At 48.2% G+C, this 20,008-nt stretch overlaps 1 non-coding gene across 1 annotated transcript; it reads left to right on the top strand.

Annotated features, from left to right (window-relative positions):
* Nucleotides 1-18,244: 18,244 nt before the first annotated feature.
* TRNAG-GCC (transfer RNA glycine (anticodon GCC)) lies at nucleotides 18,245-18,316 on the top strand. The gene has a single exon. It is a non-coding gene; the product is annotated as a tRNA-Gly (tRNA).
* Nucleotides 18,317-20,008: the final 1,692 nt, after the last annotated feature.

The raw sequence follows: 20,008 nt of genomic DNA, 5'->3' as shown, positions 1-20,008 counted from the left end.
TCCAGGGCTTCTGCATGGCTCTCGGTGCTGTTGGCTTCCTTCGTTTCCTCCCAAGGGAGTGGCTTTTTGCCTCCGGTCATTGTTCTTCAGGACCGTAGCAGCTCCCTCTCTACCCTCAGCCTCCCCTCTTGCGGGCTGGCGTTTGGGAAGTAGGGTGTTCCCCGCCTTTATCACAGCTGATACTTAACCCCTGGGTTTCAGGAGCCACTGTCCTGGCCTCTGATGAAGTGAGCTCTTGACTTTCCGAAAGCGATGCTGAAAAAATAATATTGCTAGGCTTGGAAGTGCTGCGGACTCCTGACTGATTCTGCGGCAGTGGACTAACACAGCTGGCTGGCTGGAACGGTCATGGTTGTGGCATTTTGTACAGCACCTGGCACATGCAGCAGGCTGTTTGGAAAACTATTCTGCTCCTTCCTACCTTTCCTTTTTTGAGAATCCCCTAGAGCAGGGGTTTTGAACTCAATCGTTACGAGGGCCAGGTATGACTTAAGTGTCACTTGGTCAAGCTGGGCCAGGCCTCGCCAGCCCAGATTGGGACGTGTGTGTGTGTGTGGCTGCCTTGGCTGGCTTGCGGGCCAGATAAGAGCTGTCAAGGGGCCGGATCCGGCCTGTGGGCCTTATGTTTGACACCTCTCCCCTAGAGTGTTCGAGTGCAGTAGCACCCTCATGACCAATAAGATTTCCAGGGTATCACTCTTTGAAAGGCATAGATCTCTTTGTGACAAGGGAGCGTTGACTCTTGGAAGTTTATGACCTGCAAATCTTGCTCGTTTTTAAGGGTGTTGCTGGGATCTTGCTCTTCCACTGCAGACTGACACGGTGACCCACATGAAACCGTAGCAAGCTGTCACGCTTAAGCAGAACATCAGAGGCCTTTAGCCTGGCTGTTCTAATAGGCTGGCCTGATCCGGCAGATCCCAGGAGCTAAGCAGCGTCAGCCTTGGTCAGTATTTGGATGGGAGACCACCAAGGAAGTTTAGCGTTATTATGCAAAGGCAGGGCAATAGCAAACCACCTCTGGACATCTCTTACCTTGAAAACCCCAAGCGGTGGCTATATGTTGAGTGATTGACAGCCCTTTCCACCACCACCAGCTGTTTTGTGTATGGGACAAGACGAGTTTAGATTTGTGAGGGCAAAGTCCCCTGGGTCAGATCTCTTTTTTAAAAAAATATATTAAATTTATTGAGGTGTTACGTGTTAACATACCACAAAAGCATTAAAAAAATCCATGCATTTAAAAAAGCAAATGGTAAAAGGCCAGGGAATGGGGGGGGGGGGGAACCCTAATGTTAAAGTGGCTACATAAAAATAGCATAAAAAACATGAATGGAAATAATATGAACAGAAAATACATAAACTTCTATTCAGGCCACATGGCCAATACTCTAGAGGATGGACAGCTAGAAGATTAATATCTACCATTAAGCATGGCAAAGACAAATCAAATAATTCAAATATCTTGAACATAAGAGCAGAAATTTAACACATGGAAACTAAGGCCTTCGGCCAGATCTGTTTTGCTAGCATTGCATTTTAATTGGGCTTCTCCACTTAACCTACCTCTCAGGGTTAGCATGAAGATAAAATGAAGGTGGGGGAAATGTGTGCAGCCTGGAGCTTTTTGTAGGAAAGCAGAGTTTAGAAATACCTGGAGGTTTTGGGGGTGGAACCTGAGGAGGGCGGGGTTTGGGGATGGACTTTAAAGGGTTATAATGCCATAGAGTCCACCTTCCAAAGCAGCCTTTTTCTCCAGGTGAACTGATCTTTATCGGCTGGGTATCAGTTGTAATAGCAGGAGATCTCCAGCCACCACCTGGAGGTTGGCAATCCTATAGGAAAGACAGGATTTTAAAATGTAATAGATAATAGAATGAACCTGTGTGACCTAGTAGCTGCGTGCAGAACCAGGGCTGGATTGTGGATTTAAAATCCCCACTTGACTTGAAGCGTAAGCGAAGGGGGGAATCACCTACTCCCAATCTAACCCACCTCACAGGGTTGTTGTGCGGACAACTGGAAGAATCCATTTAATGCTTCCTGAACCCACGTGCTTAAACGTCACCATAACCCCCTAACAATCTTTAGAATTCAACAATAAATAGAAATCAATCGAGCGCCCGAAGAAAGGAAAGCAATCCTGCACAGCTTTCCTGCCTGGGAGGTCGTCTGCCTGGAAGCGCTGCCTGAAAGGGAGCAGGCAGACATTCAATGGGTGGGAGCTGCACCCTCTCTTGACCGTCTCCCAGCCACGCCACCTCTTTGAAGAAAGAAATCAAGGAGATACGGCTTTGCTAACACTTTTGGGAAGGGGCCATGGCTCAGTGGTAGAACCTTTGCTTGGCATGCAGAAGGTCCCAGGTTCAATCCCCGGCATCTCCGGTTAAAGGGACAAGGCAAGTAGGTGATGCGAAAGACCTCTGCCTGAGACCCTGGAGAGCCACTGCCGGTCTGAGTAGACAATACTGAATTTGATGGACCGAGGGTCTGATTCAGTATGAAGCTGCCTTATACTGAATCAGACCCCTGGTCCATCAAATTCAGTACTGGCCATTTATGCATGGGATGTTTTGCCTTGGATTTGCTGCTCTCTAGAGGCACATTTCCCCCATCCAAATTATTAAAACTCAAAAATAAGCCCCCATGTAGAGTTTTGAGAATTCAGATGGGAAAAAATGTGCCTCTGGAGAGCAGCAAATCCAATGCAAACCCTCCAATGCATAAAAATGGCCATTGTCTACTCAGACTGGCAGCGGCTGCCTAGGGTCTCAGGCAGGGGTCTTGCACATCACCTGCTTGCATGGTCCCTTTAACTGGAAATGCCGGGGATTGAATCTGGGACCTTCTGCAGGCCAAGCAGAGGCTCTCCCACTGAGCCACGACCCCTCCCCATGTGTCCATGTGTTTTTGCAAAAGAAATGCATACTTTAAAAAGTCCCTTGCACGCTGCGGAAGGCAGGAACCAAGGCAAGCGAGGGACCTTTCTTTCCTCGCCTTGCAACAAAATTAAAGGGGAAGGGTTAAAAGCTTCCTCCTTTGCAAGCCGAGGCTGTGACGCTGCCTGGAGGAATTGCCCAAATTAGTCCATTTCCCCATGCATCCGTCTCCAGGGAACTACCGGGTCTGAGACCCGCGCAGCAGGGACCCAGGAGATCGGCCTCTGCCCCGGCTCAATCTGCAGCCCCTTCCCCCTGGTCTCCCCCCCAGCCGCGGCTCCTTGCAGCGATGCCTTTCCGGAAAGGTAAGGAGTTAAATCTAACCCCCCCTCCCCAGTGGAAGGCGGAGCTTTCTTGCTTTCAGGCCTCCAGGTTGGTTTGGGTTTGGCCTGCCCTCCTGCTGTGGGGCGAGATCAAAGGCTGCTTCCCCCTGCCCCCCCAACTCCTTGGCTGCTTCTCAGATCAGATGTTCTTTCTAACCCTAACTGCCAATAGTATTTATATAAAATGAAGCTTTAGACAATGCATTCTCCTGGATTGAATAGAGATCTAGGATTCCAACCTTGTCTCTTGGTCTCTTCCAGCCTTGTGTGATTTATGATTCCCGTCTCATTAAAAAGGTAAAGGTCCCCTGTGCAAGCACCGTGTCATTCCTGACCCATGGGGTGACGTCACATCCCGACGTTTCCTAGGAGGACTTTGTTTATGGGGTGGTTTGCCAGTGCCTTCCCCAGTCATCTTCCCTTTACCCCCAGCAAGCTGGGTACTCATTTTGCCGACCTCGAAAGGATGGAAGGCTGAGTCGACCTTGAGCTACCTGAAACCGACTTCCGTCGAGATCGAACTCAGGTGGTGAGCAGAGCTTGGACTGCAGTACTGCAGTTGACCACTCTACCCCAGGGGCTCTCATGTCTCATTACCAATCCTAATTTCTCCATGCCTACCATCCCTCTGCATATCACACTTAACCCAATCACCCCTGTTAATGTCATTTACTTGCTTTTGACATTTACACTGCCATGGTGTGTCTTTAAGGTGCTGCTGGACTCTTGCTCTTTTCTACTGCATCAATATTGTGTGTATTGAGTGGAGGTTAACTCCGTTCCTGGGCTGCACCATTTCACGTGCACAGTTCCTGTGCCTTGTGTTAAAGTCTCTGCTTGTGGAAAGCTAGCATGTCAGGGGAGAGTGTGTGTCAAGTGCCCATCAAGTTGCAGCTGACTTCTGGAGACCCCGTAGGGTTTTTAAGGCAAGAGGTGAATAGAAGGGGTTTGCCATCACTTGCCTCTGCCTAGCGACCCAGGACTTCCTGGGTCGTCTCCCATCCAAGTGCTAACCAGGCCCGACCCTGCTTAGCTTCTGCAATCTGATAAGATCAGGCTAGTCTGGGCCATCCATAGGCTTGCCAACCTCCAGGTGGTGGCTGGAGATCTCCTGCTATTACAGCTGATCTCCAGGTGACCGAGATCAGTTCCCCTGGAGAAAATGACCGATTTGGCAATTGGACTGTATGGCATTGAAATCCCTCTTCCAACCCCGCCCTCCTCAGGCTCCCCCCCCCAAAAAAATCTCCAGGTATTTCCCAACCTGGAGTTGGCAACCCTAACCGTCCAGGGGGTATTGCTTTCTCATGTCCTTGCAATAGGTAGGAATTCAGCACGTGAGGTTTCCTCCATTCTGGGAGAGGCAGCGATGGGTAAAGCCCGTATGGTCTTCCTGCCAGGGAAGGTACAAGAGCTCTGCCAGGCAAACCCTGGGGGGGTGGGGGGGGAGCCTGACCCTCTGAATGCTGTGATACATACCATTGCCTCTCTCTGTTCCTCCACAGTTCTACCTAAAACAGGGCCTGGTTGGCTTTTGTATTGGTAATGCATTTTCCAGAATGAATTAATGCCAGTTGATATGGTGAAAATAACAAAGAGCTTTGGGGGGTGGGGGGGACATTTTAAGGACTAGTGGATTGACTGAGCAGAAGGGTTTCACACTTGGAATACTGTGTACAGTTCTGGTCACCACATCTAAAAAAGGATATTGCAGAGTTTGAGAAGGGGCAGAAAAGAGCAACCAAAATGATTAGGGGACTAGAGCAACTCTCCTATGGGGAGCGGTTAGGATGCTTAGGGCTGTTTAGCTTGGAAAGAAGGCGGCTGAGGGGAGACATGATAGAGGTCTATAAAATTATGCATGGTTTGGAGAGAGTGGACAGGGAGATGTTTTTCTCCCTCTCCCATAATACTAGAACATGGGGTCATCTGCTAACGGTGGAGGGTGAGAGATTCAAAACAGATAAAAGGAAGTATTTTTTCACACAACGCATAGTTAAATTGGGGAACTCCCTGCCCCAGGATGTGGTGATGGCTGCCAACTTGGAAGGCTTTAAGAGGGGAGTGGACATGTTCATGGAGGAGAGGGCTATTCTTGGCTACTAGTAAAAATGGATACTGGTCATGATGCATACCAATTCTCTCCAAGATCAGAGGAGCATGCCTATTATGTGAGGTGAACAGAAGAATGTATGAAAAGCCACGCTGAATCAAGCCAAGACCCATAAAGTCCAGCAGTCTGTTCACACAGTGGCCAACCAGGTGCCTCTAGGAAGCCCACAAGCAAGACAACTGCAGCATCCTGCCTGTGTTCCACCACACCCAATATAATAGGCATGCTCCTCTGATACTAGAGAGAGTAGGTATGCAGCATGACTAGGATATTGCAGAGTTTGAGAAGGTGCAAAAAAGAGCAACCAAAATGATTAGGGGACTAGAGCAACTGTCCTATGGGGAGCGTAGGCTGTGAAACACAGGCAGGAAAATGTTGCTGCAGTCGTTTTGCTTGTGGGCTTCCTAGAGGCACCTGGTTGTCCAATGTGTGAACAGACTGCTGGACTTGATGGACCTTGGTCTGATCCAGCAGGGCTTTTCTTGTGTCTTATGTTCATGAACCAGGGCCCTCAGATGCATGGTTACATTCAGCTGGCAAATACACACACACACACACACACACACACACACACACACACACACAAAGGTACAAACAGCAGAAGAACTGGGGGCGAATATAACCAGCGATGCCAGAAGGCTCGGCTTCCCAGAACAAGGTGTGTTATGTAACATTGCAGAGCGCAGACAGAAAATAAAGATCGATATTAAAGGGTAAATGATCCACCACGCGGGGTGGCAGGCAAACCACTTCCCCACCGGTAACAAATTAGCATTTGAATGGTGGTGGAAGGAACAAGTGGATGCTTACTTATGGCAACCCTCACAAGGTTTTCAAGACAAGAGATGAACAGAGGTGGGTGGCCGTTGCCTGCTTCTGCATAGCAACTCTGGACGTCCTTGGTTGTCTCCCATTCAAGCACTAACTAGAGCCGAACCTTATGTCTGCTGGGGCCCAGGTTCACTAGAATGCATCTGACACAGGGGCCGGGATACTAAGTGGGCACATTGCTTTTGTTAGTTGTTGGGGAAGGGCCATAGCTAAGTGGCAGAGCATCTGCTTGGCATGCAGAAGGTCCCTGGTTCAATCCCTGGCATCTCCACTTAAAGGGACTAGGCAGGTAGGTGATGCAAAAGACCTCTGCCTGAGACCCTGGAGAGCCGCTGCCGATCTAAGTAGACAATACTGACTTGGATGGACCAAAGGTCTGATTCAGTATAAGGCAGCTTCAGGTGTGTTCAGGTGTCATTAGGGTTGCCCACTCTGGCTTGGGAACTTCCTGGAGATTTGGAGGTGGAGCCTGTGGTGGGGAGGGCTTGGGGAGAGGTGGGACTTCAGTAGAGTTGCCAACCTCCAGGTGGTGACTGGAAATCTCCCACTATTACAACTGATCTCCAGGCGACAGATATCAGATCACCTGGAGAAAATGGCCGCTTTGGGAGGTGGACTGTGACAGAGGTTTATAAAATTATGCATGGTTTGGAGAGAGTGGACAGGGAGAAGCTTTTCTCCTCTCATAATACTTGAACGCGGGGTCATCTGCTGAAGCTGGAGGGTGAGAGATTCCAAACAGATAAAAGGAAGTATAATTAAATTGTGGAACTCCCTGCCCCAGGATGTGGTGACGGCTGCCAACTTGGAAAGCTTTAAGAGGGGAGTGGACATGTTCATGGAGGAGAGGGCTATCCATGGCAACTAGTCAAGATGAATACTAGTCATGATTCATACCTATTCTCTCCAGGATCAGATGAGCATGCCTATTATATTAGGTGCTGTGGAGCACAGGCAGGATGCTGCTGCAGTCACCTTGTTTGGGGGCTTCCTAGAGGCACCCTGTTGACCACTGTGTGAACAGACTGCTGGACTTGATAGGCCTTGGTCTGATCCAGCATGGCTTTTCTTATGTTCTTATGACTCAGTGGCATTATACCCTATTGAGATCCCTTTCCTCCTCAAACCCTTCCCACTCCTAAAATCTCCAGATGTTCCCTAACCTGGAGCTGGCAACCCTAGACTTCAGTGGGATATAATGCCATACAATCCACCCTCCAAAGCTGCCATTTTCTGCAGAGGGAACTGACCTAGAGACCAGTTGTAATTCCAGATCTCCCAACCCCACCTGGAGGCTGGCAGATCTAGTCACAAGACTGTATGTTATTTTTAATCTTGACAGGGGAAATCTGCTATCAAAAACTCTCTCGACCAGTATTTGCTGCTTTCAGAGCACACACAAATCTCCTAAGAATTCACTGGGGCCCATGGAGAGAGTTTAACCTTCATAATTTCTACTGATGACTCTTGGCACTGATAGACTTTGGGAGTTTCACCCTCTTTTGAAACTAAGCAGGTGTCCAGTCCAATGGCACCTTAAGGACTCACAAAATATATTCTAGTTTCCCCTGAGTCAGAGATCACTTCTTCAGATCCATCCTGAGCTTTGACTCCGGAAATCTGATACTGCCATAAATTTTGTTAGGCCTTAAGGTGCCACTGGACTCCTGCTTTATTTCATTGTTGCAGCCTAACGTGGTTACCTGTCTGAAATTACCTCTTTTGCAGCATTCTTAATTCTTTCCAAAAGAAGGGAGAAATTAGGGTGCATTTGGAAACAGCATAGTCCTAAACCCCTCTGATTGGGTTTGCAGTCATGCATGCGATTCTAATCTCTGATCCTACCTGTGGTTTCAAATCCTGGCTTTTGAGAGTTTAATTAACAGCCATACAGATAATCAAAGTATTGATCATTGGGTGTGAGGTTTCCTGGCACACACACACAGCCAGCGTGGTGTAGAGGTTTGGAGCGGTGGACTCTGATCTGGAGAGCCGGGTTTGATTCCCTACTCCTCCACATGAGCGGCTGAGGCTCATCTGGTGAACTGGATTGGTTTCCCCGCTCCTACACATGAAGCCAGCTGGGTGACCTTGGGCTAGTCACAGCTCTCTCAGGCCCCCCTACCTCACAGAGTGTCTGTTGTGAGGAGGGGAAGGTGATTGTAAGCCGGTTTGATCCTTAAGTGGTAGAGAAAGTCGATATATAAAAACAAACTCCTCTTCTTCTTCTTCAATGTTCGATGATGGAATGCGCTGCCTCGGAGGGTGGTGGAGTCCCCGTCTTTGGAGGTCTTTAAGCAGAGGCTGGATGGCCATCTGTCGGGAGTGCTTTGATTGTGGGATCCTGCATGGCGGTGGGAGGGTTGAGGTCACTGGGGCTGTGGGGGGGGGGAGGTAATTGTTAATTTCCTGCATTGTGCAGGGGGTTGGACTAGATGACCATGGTAGTCCCTTCCAACTCTATGATTCTATGATTCTTCTTCTTCTTGCCTCAGCTAGATAAGTAATATGTCTTGTAAGCAGTGTGTCATGGCAGCACAGATGTGATCAAAAAACCCTACAGCAAAGTAAAGCCATAGAACCAGCAATTAAGTTAATAGTCAGCATTTAAACTCGCCAACCAAATCAGCTGTCAAAAAAGCAGATCAAAATAATGTCAGGCAATTAGCTCCCCACATATCCTACAAAAGTTGATAGATTTGACAAATCTTTGGAAAGTCAAGGGAGCCAGACCGATATCCTCAGCGGGGTGATGTGGTTAAGACCAGTGGCTTGGAGCGGTGGAGTCTGATCTGTAGAACCGGGTTTGATTCCCCACTCCTCCACATGAGCGGCGGAGGCTAATCTGCTGAACTGGGTTAGTTTCCCCACTCCTCCACATGAAGCCAGCTGGGTGACCTTGGGCTAGTCACACTCTCTCAGCCCCACCTACCTTACAAGGTGGCTGTTGTGGGGAGGGGAAGGGAAGGTGATTGTAAACCAGTTTGATACTTCCTTAAGTGGTAGAGAAAGTCGGCATATAAAAAACCAACTCTTCTTCTTCTCAGCCAAGAATTCTAAAGACTGGTTTTCAAGGCAAGAGATGAACAGAAGTGGTTTTCCATTGCCTGCCTCTGTGTAGCGACCCCAGACATCCTTGGTGGTCTCCCATCCAAGTAGTAACCAAGGCCAAACTTGCTGACCTTCCGACATCGGGCAAGACCGGACTAGCCTGAGACTTTCCGGTCTGGGCAAATGGCATCCATAGGAGAGGGAAATTCAGATGGACCACAGTAGCTAGCTTCCCCCCCACCTCCCGTACCACAGCCTTATAGGGTGGCCATCTCAGAGTTGTGAAATTTCTGTAGATTTGGGGGTGGAACCTTGGAAGGCTGTGGTTTGGGCAGGGGAGAAACTTCATTGGTATATAATGCCATCGAGTCCATCCTCCATAGCTGCTATTTTCTCCAGGGGGACTGATCTCTGTTTTCTGGAGATCAGTTGCAATTCTGGGAGAGCTCCAGGATTTACCTGGAAGTTGGCAACCATTGCTGTTTTAGCATTTGTCTTTTAAAAACAACCAGAGGAGCTCTGGGTCATGTATTTCAGGCACCACAAGGAGAGAAAGACCCTTAAATATTTACTTTTCTCATTCACTGTCTCCCCCAGGCTGGGGACTGAGTTTGGAGTGAGATAAGGAACAAAGAGAGAGAGAATGAGTCATGCTCTGGAAGGAAGAAACAATCATTGACTTGGATTGCTGTTGTCTCACCCATTTAAATTAATTGCAAACATTTAAAAATCCCAGTTCTCAGCCAGACAATCCTGGGGCTTTTGATTCTGAGAAAGGATTCTTAGGCCTTTGACAAGATTTTTATTGGTGGCTCTCTAAGGACTAATTCACTCAGTGTGTCATAAGCTTCACATTTATTCATCACTAAGTGCCATTAATTGGGGTGCCACTGATTAAAACGGCGGCTGTGTGTGTTAAGTGCCATCAAGCCACTTCCGACTCATGGTGACCCTATGAATCAAAGTCCTCCAAAATGTCCTGTCTTTGACAGCCTTGCTCAGATCTTGCAAACGGCTGTGGCTTCCTTTATTGAGTCAATCTATCTCTTGTTGGGTCTTCCTCTTTTCCTGCTGCCCTCAGATTTTCCTAGCATGACTGTCTTCTCCAGTGACTCTTGTCTTCTCATAATGTGACCAAAATATGATAGCCTCAGTTTAGTCATTTTAGCTTCTAGGATCAGTTCAGGCTTGATTTGATCTAGAACCCATTGATTTGTTTTTTTGGCGGTCCATGGTATCCGTAAAACTTTCCTACAACACCACATTTCAAAGGAATCTACTTTCTTCCTATCAACTTTCTTCAATGTCCAGCTTTCACACCCATACATAGTAATGGGAATATGATGGCCTGAATTAACCTGATCTTGGTGGCCAGTGACACATCCTTACACTTCAGAATCTTTTCTAGCTCCTTCATGGCTGCCCTTCCCAGTCTCAATCTCCTTCTGATCTCTTGGCTGCAGTCTCCCTTTTGGCTGATGATGGAGCCAAGGAACAGAAAGTCTTCAACAATTTCAATTTCCTCATTGTCAACCTTAAAGTTGTGTAATTCTCCTGTAGTCATTACTTTTGTCTTCTTGATGTTCAGCTGCAGTCCTGCTTTGACACTTTCTCCTTTAACTTTCAGCAGTAGTCGTTTCAAGTCCTCGCTATTTTCTGCCAGTAATGTAGCATCATGGGAATATCTCAAATTGTTAATGTCCCACCCTCCAGTTTTCACTCCACCTTCATCTAAATCTAATCCAGCTTTCCTAATTATATGTTCTGTAAGAGGCTGAATCTCCCACTTTCTGTTTTTGGCGCAATGGGCAATCAGAGGTGCTATAATTGGAAAGGGTGCCCTTTAATTCTCGCCACCACACTTCTGGTGACTCATGCTCTCTGGGGTTTCCATTCATGGCAACGAGCCAGTCGATTTGCTGCTCCAGTGTGCTGATCTAACTTCCCATATGCTTCCTACATGTGCAGATGCGTATGTATGTATGTGTAGGAGAGCCAGCATGGTGTAGGAAAGCCAGCGTTGTGTAGTGGTGCCATCTCTTGTGTCTCATGGTGTAGTGGTTAAGAGTGGTGGTTAAGAGCGGCGGACTCTAATCTGGAGAACCGGGTTTGATTCCCCACTCCTCCACATGTAGCCTGCTGGGTGACCTTGGGCTAGTCACAGTTCTCTCCAGACTCTCTCAGCCCCACCTATGAATAAGCCCCATCTGTGAATAAGTTTTCTGTTGTGGGGAGAAGAAGGGAAGGAGATTCAAAACAGATAAAAGGAAGTATTTCTTCACACAACGCATAGTTAAATTGGGGAACTCCCTGCCCCAGGATGTGGTGATGGCTGCCAGCTTGGAGGGCTTTAAGAGGGGAGTGGACATGTTCATGGAGGAGAGGGGTATTCATGGCTATTAGTTAGAATGGATACTAGTCATGCTGCATACCTATTCTCTCTAGTATCAGAGGAGCAGGTGCTGAGGAACACAGGCAGGATGGTGCTGCTGCAGTCGTCTTGCTTGTGGGCTTCCTAGAGGCACCTGGTTGGCCACTGTGTGAACAGACTGCTGGCCTTGATGGGCTTTGGTCTGATCCAGCAGGGCTTTTCTTAAATTCTTATGAGATTGTAAGCCACTTTAAGACTCCTTAACAGTAGAGAAAAGCGGGGTATAAACACCAACTCTTCTTCTTCCTCTTCTTCCTCTTCCTCTTCTTCTTCCCACATGTGGACATACGCTACTTTGTAACTTCAGCAGGAAAACGGATAAAGTGATTTTACCCTTTGCTGTCAACGCATCACAGTTTCTCCCTGTAAAACCTGCTTCCCTGGCTTAATTGGGCACACCGCTTTTCCGTGCGTGCCTCAAGGTCCCGATCCTGACCCTCCCCTCCACCTTCTAGTTTATATAAGCCGTGCCTCTGGAAACCAGGGGGATGTTTTGTTTAGAGCAAGAACTGGGTGTGACTTTTGTTCGGGGATGTTAGGAAATAACCTCGACTGTACCTTATGGAAAATTACAACGGCGGATATCGCAGGGCTTGTTCTTGAAGCGATGCTATTCTGACTGCCTCAGGGCCGGTTTACACATCTGGATTATGGTGCGGGTGGTTGTTTGAAGTGAAGCCGCTGAAAGACAACACTGAAAGCAGCAGATGGGATTTCTGGGTTCCTTTTAGGAAAGAACGGTGGGTCCAGTGGGTGTTAACTGCCCCCCCTTACTGCTAGGGCTGCCAACCTCCAGGTACTAGCTCTGGGTTGGGAAATTCCTGGAGGTTTTGGGGTAGAGGCTGGAGATTTTGGGGGTAGGGTTTTTTTTTTTACGGTAAGAGTTGTTCAAATGTGGAATCGGCTAGCTAGGGAGGTGGTGAGCTCCCCCTCTCTGGCAGTCTTTAAGCAGAGGCTGATCAGGGATGCTCTAGGCTGATCTTGCATTGAGCAGGGGGTTGGACTAGATGGCCTCTAAGGCCCCTTCCAACTATGATTCTATGACTCTAGAGCCCGGGGAGGGCGGGGTTTGGAAAGGGGAGGGACTTCAGTAGGGGTATAATGCCATAGAGTCCACCTTCCAAAGCAGCCATTTTCTCCAGGGGAACTGATCTCTGTCGCCTGGAGATCAATTGTAATCCCAGGAGATCTCCAGCCACTACCTGGAGGTTGGAAACCTCATGAAACTATGTCTGTTTTTGGACTGCCCCTTTCACTGACTCCATGAGCTGGGGTCCTGGATTTCTGCTCCAAAATCTGACTAGGTCAGCACTATGGAAACCCGCTGTTAAAAAGAGCAAACGCTTGCCATTTGAAAGCAGGCAAGGATCAAATTTTTACCACAGGGGTGGATTCATTTCAGCGGAAATGTTGACTCTGGACCGGTATATGATGCCCTTCTTTGCTGAAAGACCTGGTAAAACTAATCTTCTTAAGTATTTATATTGCACTTTCAGTATTGGAAGTAGTTCACATGCATTACCTTGTAATTGTTACTACACCCCTGTATGGTAGGCTGGTGTTATCCGCCATATTGCTGAGGGGAGGCTGAAGCTGAAAGACACACACAGAAAGAGAGAGAGAGAGAGAGAGAGAAAAGCTACCCTAAGAATATAGGGTTGCCATCCTCCAGGTGTGGCCTGGAGTTCTCCCAGAATTACAATGGATCTCCAGACCACAGAGATCAGTTCCCCTTGAGAAAATGGCTGCTTTGGAGGGTGGATTTTATGGCGTTATACCCCGTTGTCACACCTCCCCTCCTTAACCCCCCTCCCCAGGATTCCCCCTCCCCCAAATCTCTAGGAATTTCCCAACCTGGAGATGACCGCCCTACATGACAGCATCCCAGTGAGAAATTGCGACAGGCTCAAGGACTCACCCTGGGGGTGACCTGTCTTTTGTGCTCGATCTCTCCAGTTCAAGTCAAACTCGCAAAGAGAACAAGCAAGAGGGATTTTTTCTTTTTGGCATCAAGGAGAAAAACACAGGAAGTTCCTGAATGTCATTCACTACAAGATCCCCAGGCCCCACCTGGAGGCTGGCATCCCTAACATGTGGGGTGCTTAGTTTATTTATTTTTTACTTGCATCATTTATATCCCACTTTTCTCTCCAATGGGGAACCAAAGTGGCTTACCACATCCTTCCCTTCTCTGTTTTTTAAGCTCGCAACAACCTTGTGAGGCGGGTTAGGTTAAGATAGGGTTGTCAGCTCCAGGTTGGGAAATACCTGGAGATTTGGGGGTGGAGCCTGAGGAGGGGGCGGGGTTTGGAGAGGGGAGGGACTCCAATGCCATAGAGTCCAATTGCCAAAGCGGCCATTTTCTCCAAGGGAACTAGAGTTGCCAGGACCCTCTTCTCCACTGGTGGGAGGTTTCGGGGCAGAGCCTGAGGAGGGCAGGGTTTGGGAAGGGACTTCAATGCCATAGAGTCCGGTTGCCAAAGTGGCCATTTTCTTCAGGTGAACTGATCTCCATCGGCTGGAGATCAGTTGCAACAGCAGGAGATCTCCAGCCTGTGGTTGCCAACCTCCAGGTACTAGCTGGAGATCTCCTGCTATTACAGCTGATCTCCAGCCAATAGAAGAAGAAGAAGAGTTGGTTTTTATGTGCCAATTTTTTCTACCACTTAATGGAAAAACCAAACCGGCTTATAATCACCTTTCCTTCCCGTCCCCACAACAGACACCCTGTGAGGTGGATGGGGCTGAGAGAGTGAGACTAGCCCAAGGTCACCCAGCTGGCTTCATGTGGAGGGGTGGGGAAACAAATCCAGTTCACCAGATTAGGGTCCGCCGCTCATGAGGAGTGGGGAATCAAACCCAGCTCTCCAGATCAGAGTCCACCACTCCAAACCACCGCTCTTAACCACTACACCACGCTGGCTCTCTGAAGTCCCTCCCCAAACCCCACCCTCCTCAGGCTCCGCCCCAAAAACCTCCCGCTGGTAGCAAAGAGGGACCTGGCAACCCTACTCCAGCCACCACCTGGAGGTTTGGAAATCAGCACAGTCAAAGTACAAAATTACAAAATTATTATTAGTGATTAGGACAAATTACAAGTGTTATGCAACAACAACAAATGCTATCCTACTATGATACATATATACAAAATTCTCTCAATGTCAACCACACAGGTGTGGTTCTCGATGCTATAGATGCAAATATGCAATTTTTCTTCATGGCGAGGTTGAAAAGTCCAATTCAAGTAGGATATCCAATGAATGGTATAATCCAAAAAGAATGAGCTGGGGGACGGCCGTTTCAAAGATGTTTTCTTCAGCCCCATGTTCAATTAAATACCATTGCAAAGTCCAAGGTCTGGTAATTTGTCATTAGTCTTCAATCCAATACTACTTCAAGTTAAATTCATGGTTCCTCGAGGGATACAATGAAGAAAACGTCTTGAAACGGCTGTCCCCCAGCTCATTCTTTTTGGATTATACCATTCATTGGATATCCTACTTGAATTGGACTTTTCAACCTCGCCATAAAGAAAAATTGCATATTTGCACCTATAGCATCGAGAATATGTGTACACCTGTGTGGTTGACATTGAGAGAATTTTGTATATATGTATCATAGTAGGATAATTCACAGTGGGTAGCCGTGTTAGTCTGTTTGCAGTAGTCAAAAAGGGCAAGAGTCCAGTAGCACCTTAAAGACTAACAAAAATATTTTCTGGTAGGGTATGAGCTTTCGTGAGCCACAGCTCACTTCTTCAGATACAGCTAGAATAGTAGGATAGCATTTGTTGTTGTTGCATAACACTTGTTGTAATTTGTCCTAATCACTAATAATAATTTTGTAATTTTGTACTTTGACTGTGCTGATTTCCAAACCTACTAGGTACGGGCATAGCGATGCTCTTATTTGTTTAACCACCTGGAGGCGGGCAACCCTAGGTTCACAGTCTGTGACTGGCCCAAGGTCACCCAGCCAACCTGCATGTCCGAGGGGGGATTCAAACCTGGGTCTCCCAGATCCTAGCCCGACACTCTCACCACCCCACCACAACGGCAAGTCGAGGCTGGTTAAGGCAGCTTGGAGGACCTTCTCTGCAGCAGGCTGCTCTGCAGGGCAACAGCCGGGCCTCTGGGAAGAGCCACTGTGCACAGATGGGCAGGCCAGCAATCTCAGCTGCTTTTCCCCGACTGTGCACGCTCCTTCCGCGTGCACAGCCGGAGGAAGTCTCCGCTTTCTTCCCTCTCTGTTGCCTGACCTCTCCGTAACCGAGCCATGTGAAAGAAGCATGCCGGCCGCTTGTCGGCGCGGGGCCCGTTCACATGGCTTCCCCATGGAGGAGCAGTTTCCAAGAAGCCCTGGGAACAGCCGAGCCTGATAAACAAGCTGCGCTGTCTTGGTTTTTTTGCACCGCTCTCCGGGAGAGAAAACATATTTTTGCAAGCGTCCCGGCCTGCAGCAGCTGATTGAAAAATACAAATAAAGAAGACACCCTCTTTTCAGGCCTCTGCCTGTCGAACTCCCCCTGGCAGTGGGATCAGGTCAACGTGGTTTGAGTTTTTCGAGGTATTTTCGGATGCCGGGCAAATATCGTCCGTAAACACAGCTTTAGGGTTGGTTCCTGGAATTCACCGTTCAGAGCTTGCTGTTTTGCTGTTCTCAGCCTAGCGGGACGCTTGCTACAAGGGGATGCGTCTTGGCAAATATTTATTTCTTAAAGGGTTGCGCCGTCGCTGTTACAGAACACCCTCCAAGCAGTTTAAGTGATAAATTTACTATTGCACGTGTCTCCTCCCCACTTCCTTGGGAAATGGTGTCCTGTTCCACTTCTGTTCCACTGATCTTATGGCGGCTGACTTGTATTGTTTGAGCCAGAGTGGTGTAGTAGTTTAGGGTATCCAGCTAGGGGGACCCACGTTCGAATCCCCCGCTGTGCCGCGGAAGCTCACTGCTGTTGTGTGATCTTGGGCTAGGGTTGCCAACTCTGGTCTGGGAAATACCTGGAGGTTTGAAGATGGTGCCTGTGGAGGGGAGAATTTTGGCAGGGATTTCACCTAGAATCTATGGCATAGCAGAGAGTTTTCCCGTTGAAGCTGCCATTTTCTTCAGGGGAGCTGATCTCTGGAGTCTGGAGATCAGCAGTAATTCCAGGAAATCTTCAGGCCCCACCTGGAGGTTGGCAACCATACCTTGGACTTAGTCACACACACTCAGCCTAATCCACCTCACAGGGCTGTTGTGAGGATAACTTGGAGGGGATAAGAACGATGTGAGTTGCTTTGGAGTCCAGGGGTACAGCATTTGCTTTGCATGCAGAAGGTCCCCTGGTTCAGTCCCCTGCATCTCCAGTTAAAATGATCTAGTAGGAAGTGATGTGAAAGACCTAAGGTTGCCAGGTCCCTCGTCACCACCAGTGGGAGGTTTTGGGGCGGAGCCTGAGGAGGGCAGGGTTTGGGGAGGGGTGGGACTTCAATGCCATAGGGTCCAATTGCCAAGTGGCCATTTTCTCCAGGTGAACTGATCTCTGTCAGCTGGAGAGCAGTTGTAATAGCAGGAGATCTCCAGCTAGTACCTGGTGGCTGGCAACCCTAGAAAGACCCCTGCTCAAATACCTTGGAGAGCTGCCGCCCTTCTGAGTAGGCAATCATGGCCTTGATAGAGCAAAGGCAATTTCATGTGTGAGCAACAGGGTATGAAGCGTCAAACATAAACGTGCAATTAAAATATAATTGGAAGTGCACAATGCTAGATCTCCAACCTGTGGATCAAAACAATGACCTAATAATTCAGGCAAAATATATCTCGGACCAGCAAAGGACTGCAGCGATTCAGAAGAATTTACACCTCCCCAAGTCAGAATTAAATAACCAAGAGCAAAAGCCAAGAGGGGTGGTGCCAAACATAACCCTCACAGGGGAGGGAATACAGCCAACTCTCCTGCTTGAACTCAAATGTTATCTTTGCAGTATGTCTTGTGTAGGTGGGGGGGTGGGGTGCAATAAAATCACAGTCAACTTATGGCAACCCAGTAGAGTTTTCTAGGCAAGAAACTATCAAAGGTGGTTTGCCATTGCTTCCCTCTGCGTAGCAACCCTGGACTTCCTTGGTGGTCTCCCATCCAAGTACTAACCGGGCCGACCCTGCTTAGCTTCTGAGATCTGACAAGGTCAGCTAGCCCAAGCTATCCAGGTCAGGGCACAACATGCCTTCTGCTGTGCAAACTGGGGTGTGCTTACCACCTCTCTAGGTAGCAGATTCCCCTGATGAACTACCATTACCGTAAAATATTTTTTCCTAATATCCAGCCGGTACCTTTTCTCCCACAATTTAAACCCATTATTGCGAGTCCTCTCCTCTGCTGCCAACAGGAACAGCTCCGTGCCCTCCTCTAAGTGACAGCCCTTCAAATCCTTCAAGAGAGCAATCCTGTCCCCCCTCAACCTCCTCCTTTCCAGACTGAGCAATCCCAAATCCCTCCTCAATCCCTTTGTAGGCCTTGGTCTCCAGGCCCCTGATCATCCTCGTCGCTCTCCTCTACACCCTCTCTATTCGGGGAGGGGCTGTGGCTCAGTGGTAGAACATCTGCTTGCCATGCAGAAGGTCCCAGGTTCAATCCCTGGCATCTCCAGTGAAAGGGACTCGGCAAGTAGGTGATGTGAAAGACCTCCGCCTGAGAGCCTGGAGAGCCGCTGCTGGTCTGAGTGGACAATACTGACTTTGATGGACCAAGGGTCTGATTCAGTATCAGGCAGCTTCATGTGTTCATGTGTGTTCACTGAGCCAAAGCCCCTCCTCACTGCACGTGCTGATCGTACCTTTAATGTTTGTGTACATTTTGTTTTAGTAGGCAGGGGGAAAAATTAAAATGTAGAACAGCTGCATGAGAGGAGGGAGGCGTGCTTGGGACACGGTTGGTTGTCAGCAAGTCAACACTGTAAGCTGTCGATTCTTGGTATTGTTTTCCTGATTTGAGTGAGAAAATAGTACATCTAAATAGAAAGCAGAGTAAGAATGGGCCTGCATCGCTGGATCATTGCTAAAATCCATCAGTATGCACCAGGGGATGGGGAAATACCTAGTTCATCACACAGCTTTTCTTGTAATATTTTTTTTTTCTGGGGGAGGGTTAACTTAGCAGAACTACTAAAGAGATGCAGTTAGAATAGACTGTCTAGGGAGCCACCCACACAAATATTTACCCACGTGGCTCCCAGCCCAAGTGGTGTCGATTTTGCAGGAGAGAAGACCTTTAGAATCATGCCATAGCTGCTATTATTTATGTGAAAAAAATGACTCTAAAATAGGGGAAGGGTGTCTGTTCGTCCCCTCCTCCCAACTGAAATGTTGGGTCCAAAATGAATTATCCATACATTTACATTTCCCGTGATTTTCCTGGTTGCAATATTCACAGGCAGCAGGAAAAGAGGAAGACCCAGCAAGAGATGGATTGACTCTATAAAGGAAGCCACAGCCCTCAATTTGCAAGATCAGAGCAAGGCTGTTAAGGACATTGATTCATAGGGTCGCTGTGAGTTGGAAGCGATGGCACTAAACACACAATATTCACAGGATTTTGAATATTTGCCAAGAATAACAGCTCACTTCTTCAGCTGTGGCTCACGAAAGCTCATACCCTGCCAGAAAATATTTTTGTTAGTCTTTAAGGTGCTACTGGACTCTTGCTCTTTTCTACTACTGCCAGGAATAAGTACAGGCAGAAAATGCTAATGAAAAAGAAAGGGGCGAAAGACTGCTTGCTGGCACACTGTTTACTTTTTGCAGCCATGAGAACTAGAAACTTGCTGTATTTTTTTTAAAATATTTAAGCCAGGTGAGTTATGAAAACATAGTTACTTAGTCACTTCTCCTTGGAATTCCTTTCAAGCACAGAAGGGAGCTGCTATTCAGAAGAAGAGTTGGTTTTTATATGCTGACTTCACCACTTAAGGAAGAATCAAACCGGCTTACGATCACCTTCCCTTCCCCTTTCCACAACAGACACCCTGTGAGGTCGGTGGGGCTGAGAGAGCTGTGAGTAGCCCAAGGTCACCCAGCAGGCTTCCTGTGTAGGAGTGGGGAAACAAATCCAGTTCACCAGATTAGTGTCCGCCGCTCATGTGGGGGAGTGGGGAATCAAACCCGGTTCTCCAGATCAGACTCCACCACTCCAAACCACCACTCTTAACCACTACACCACGCTAGCTCTCTCTGCTTGTGATTCACTGCTTGTGACCTGTTGGAAATAGGGTTGCCAGTTCCCCCCACCTCCCCAACAAACTGGCTGGGGATGGGGTGTGGGGTTGCCAGATCCAGATGCTTT

Source organism: Euleptes europaea, chromosome 3, assembly GCF_029931775.1.
Source record: "Euleptes europaea isolate rEulEur1 chromosome 3, rEulEur1.hap1, whole genome shotgun sequence".
Taxonomy (NCBI): domain Eukaryota; kingdom Metazoa; phylum Chordata; class Lepidosauria; order Squamata; family Sphaerodactylidae; genus Euleptes; species Euleptes europaea.
This window is presented reverse-complemented; position numbering and strand designations above follow the sequence as displayed.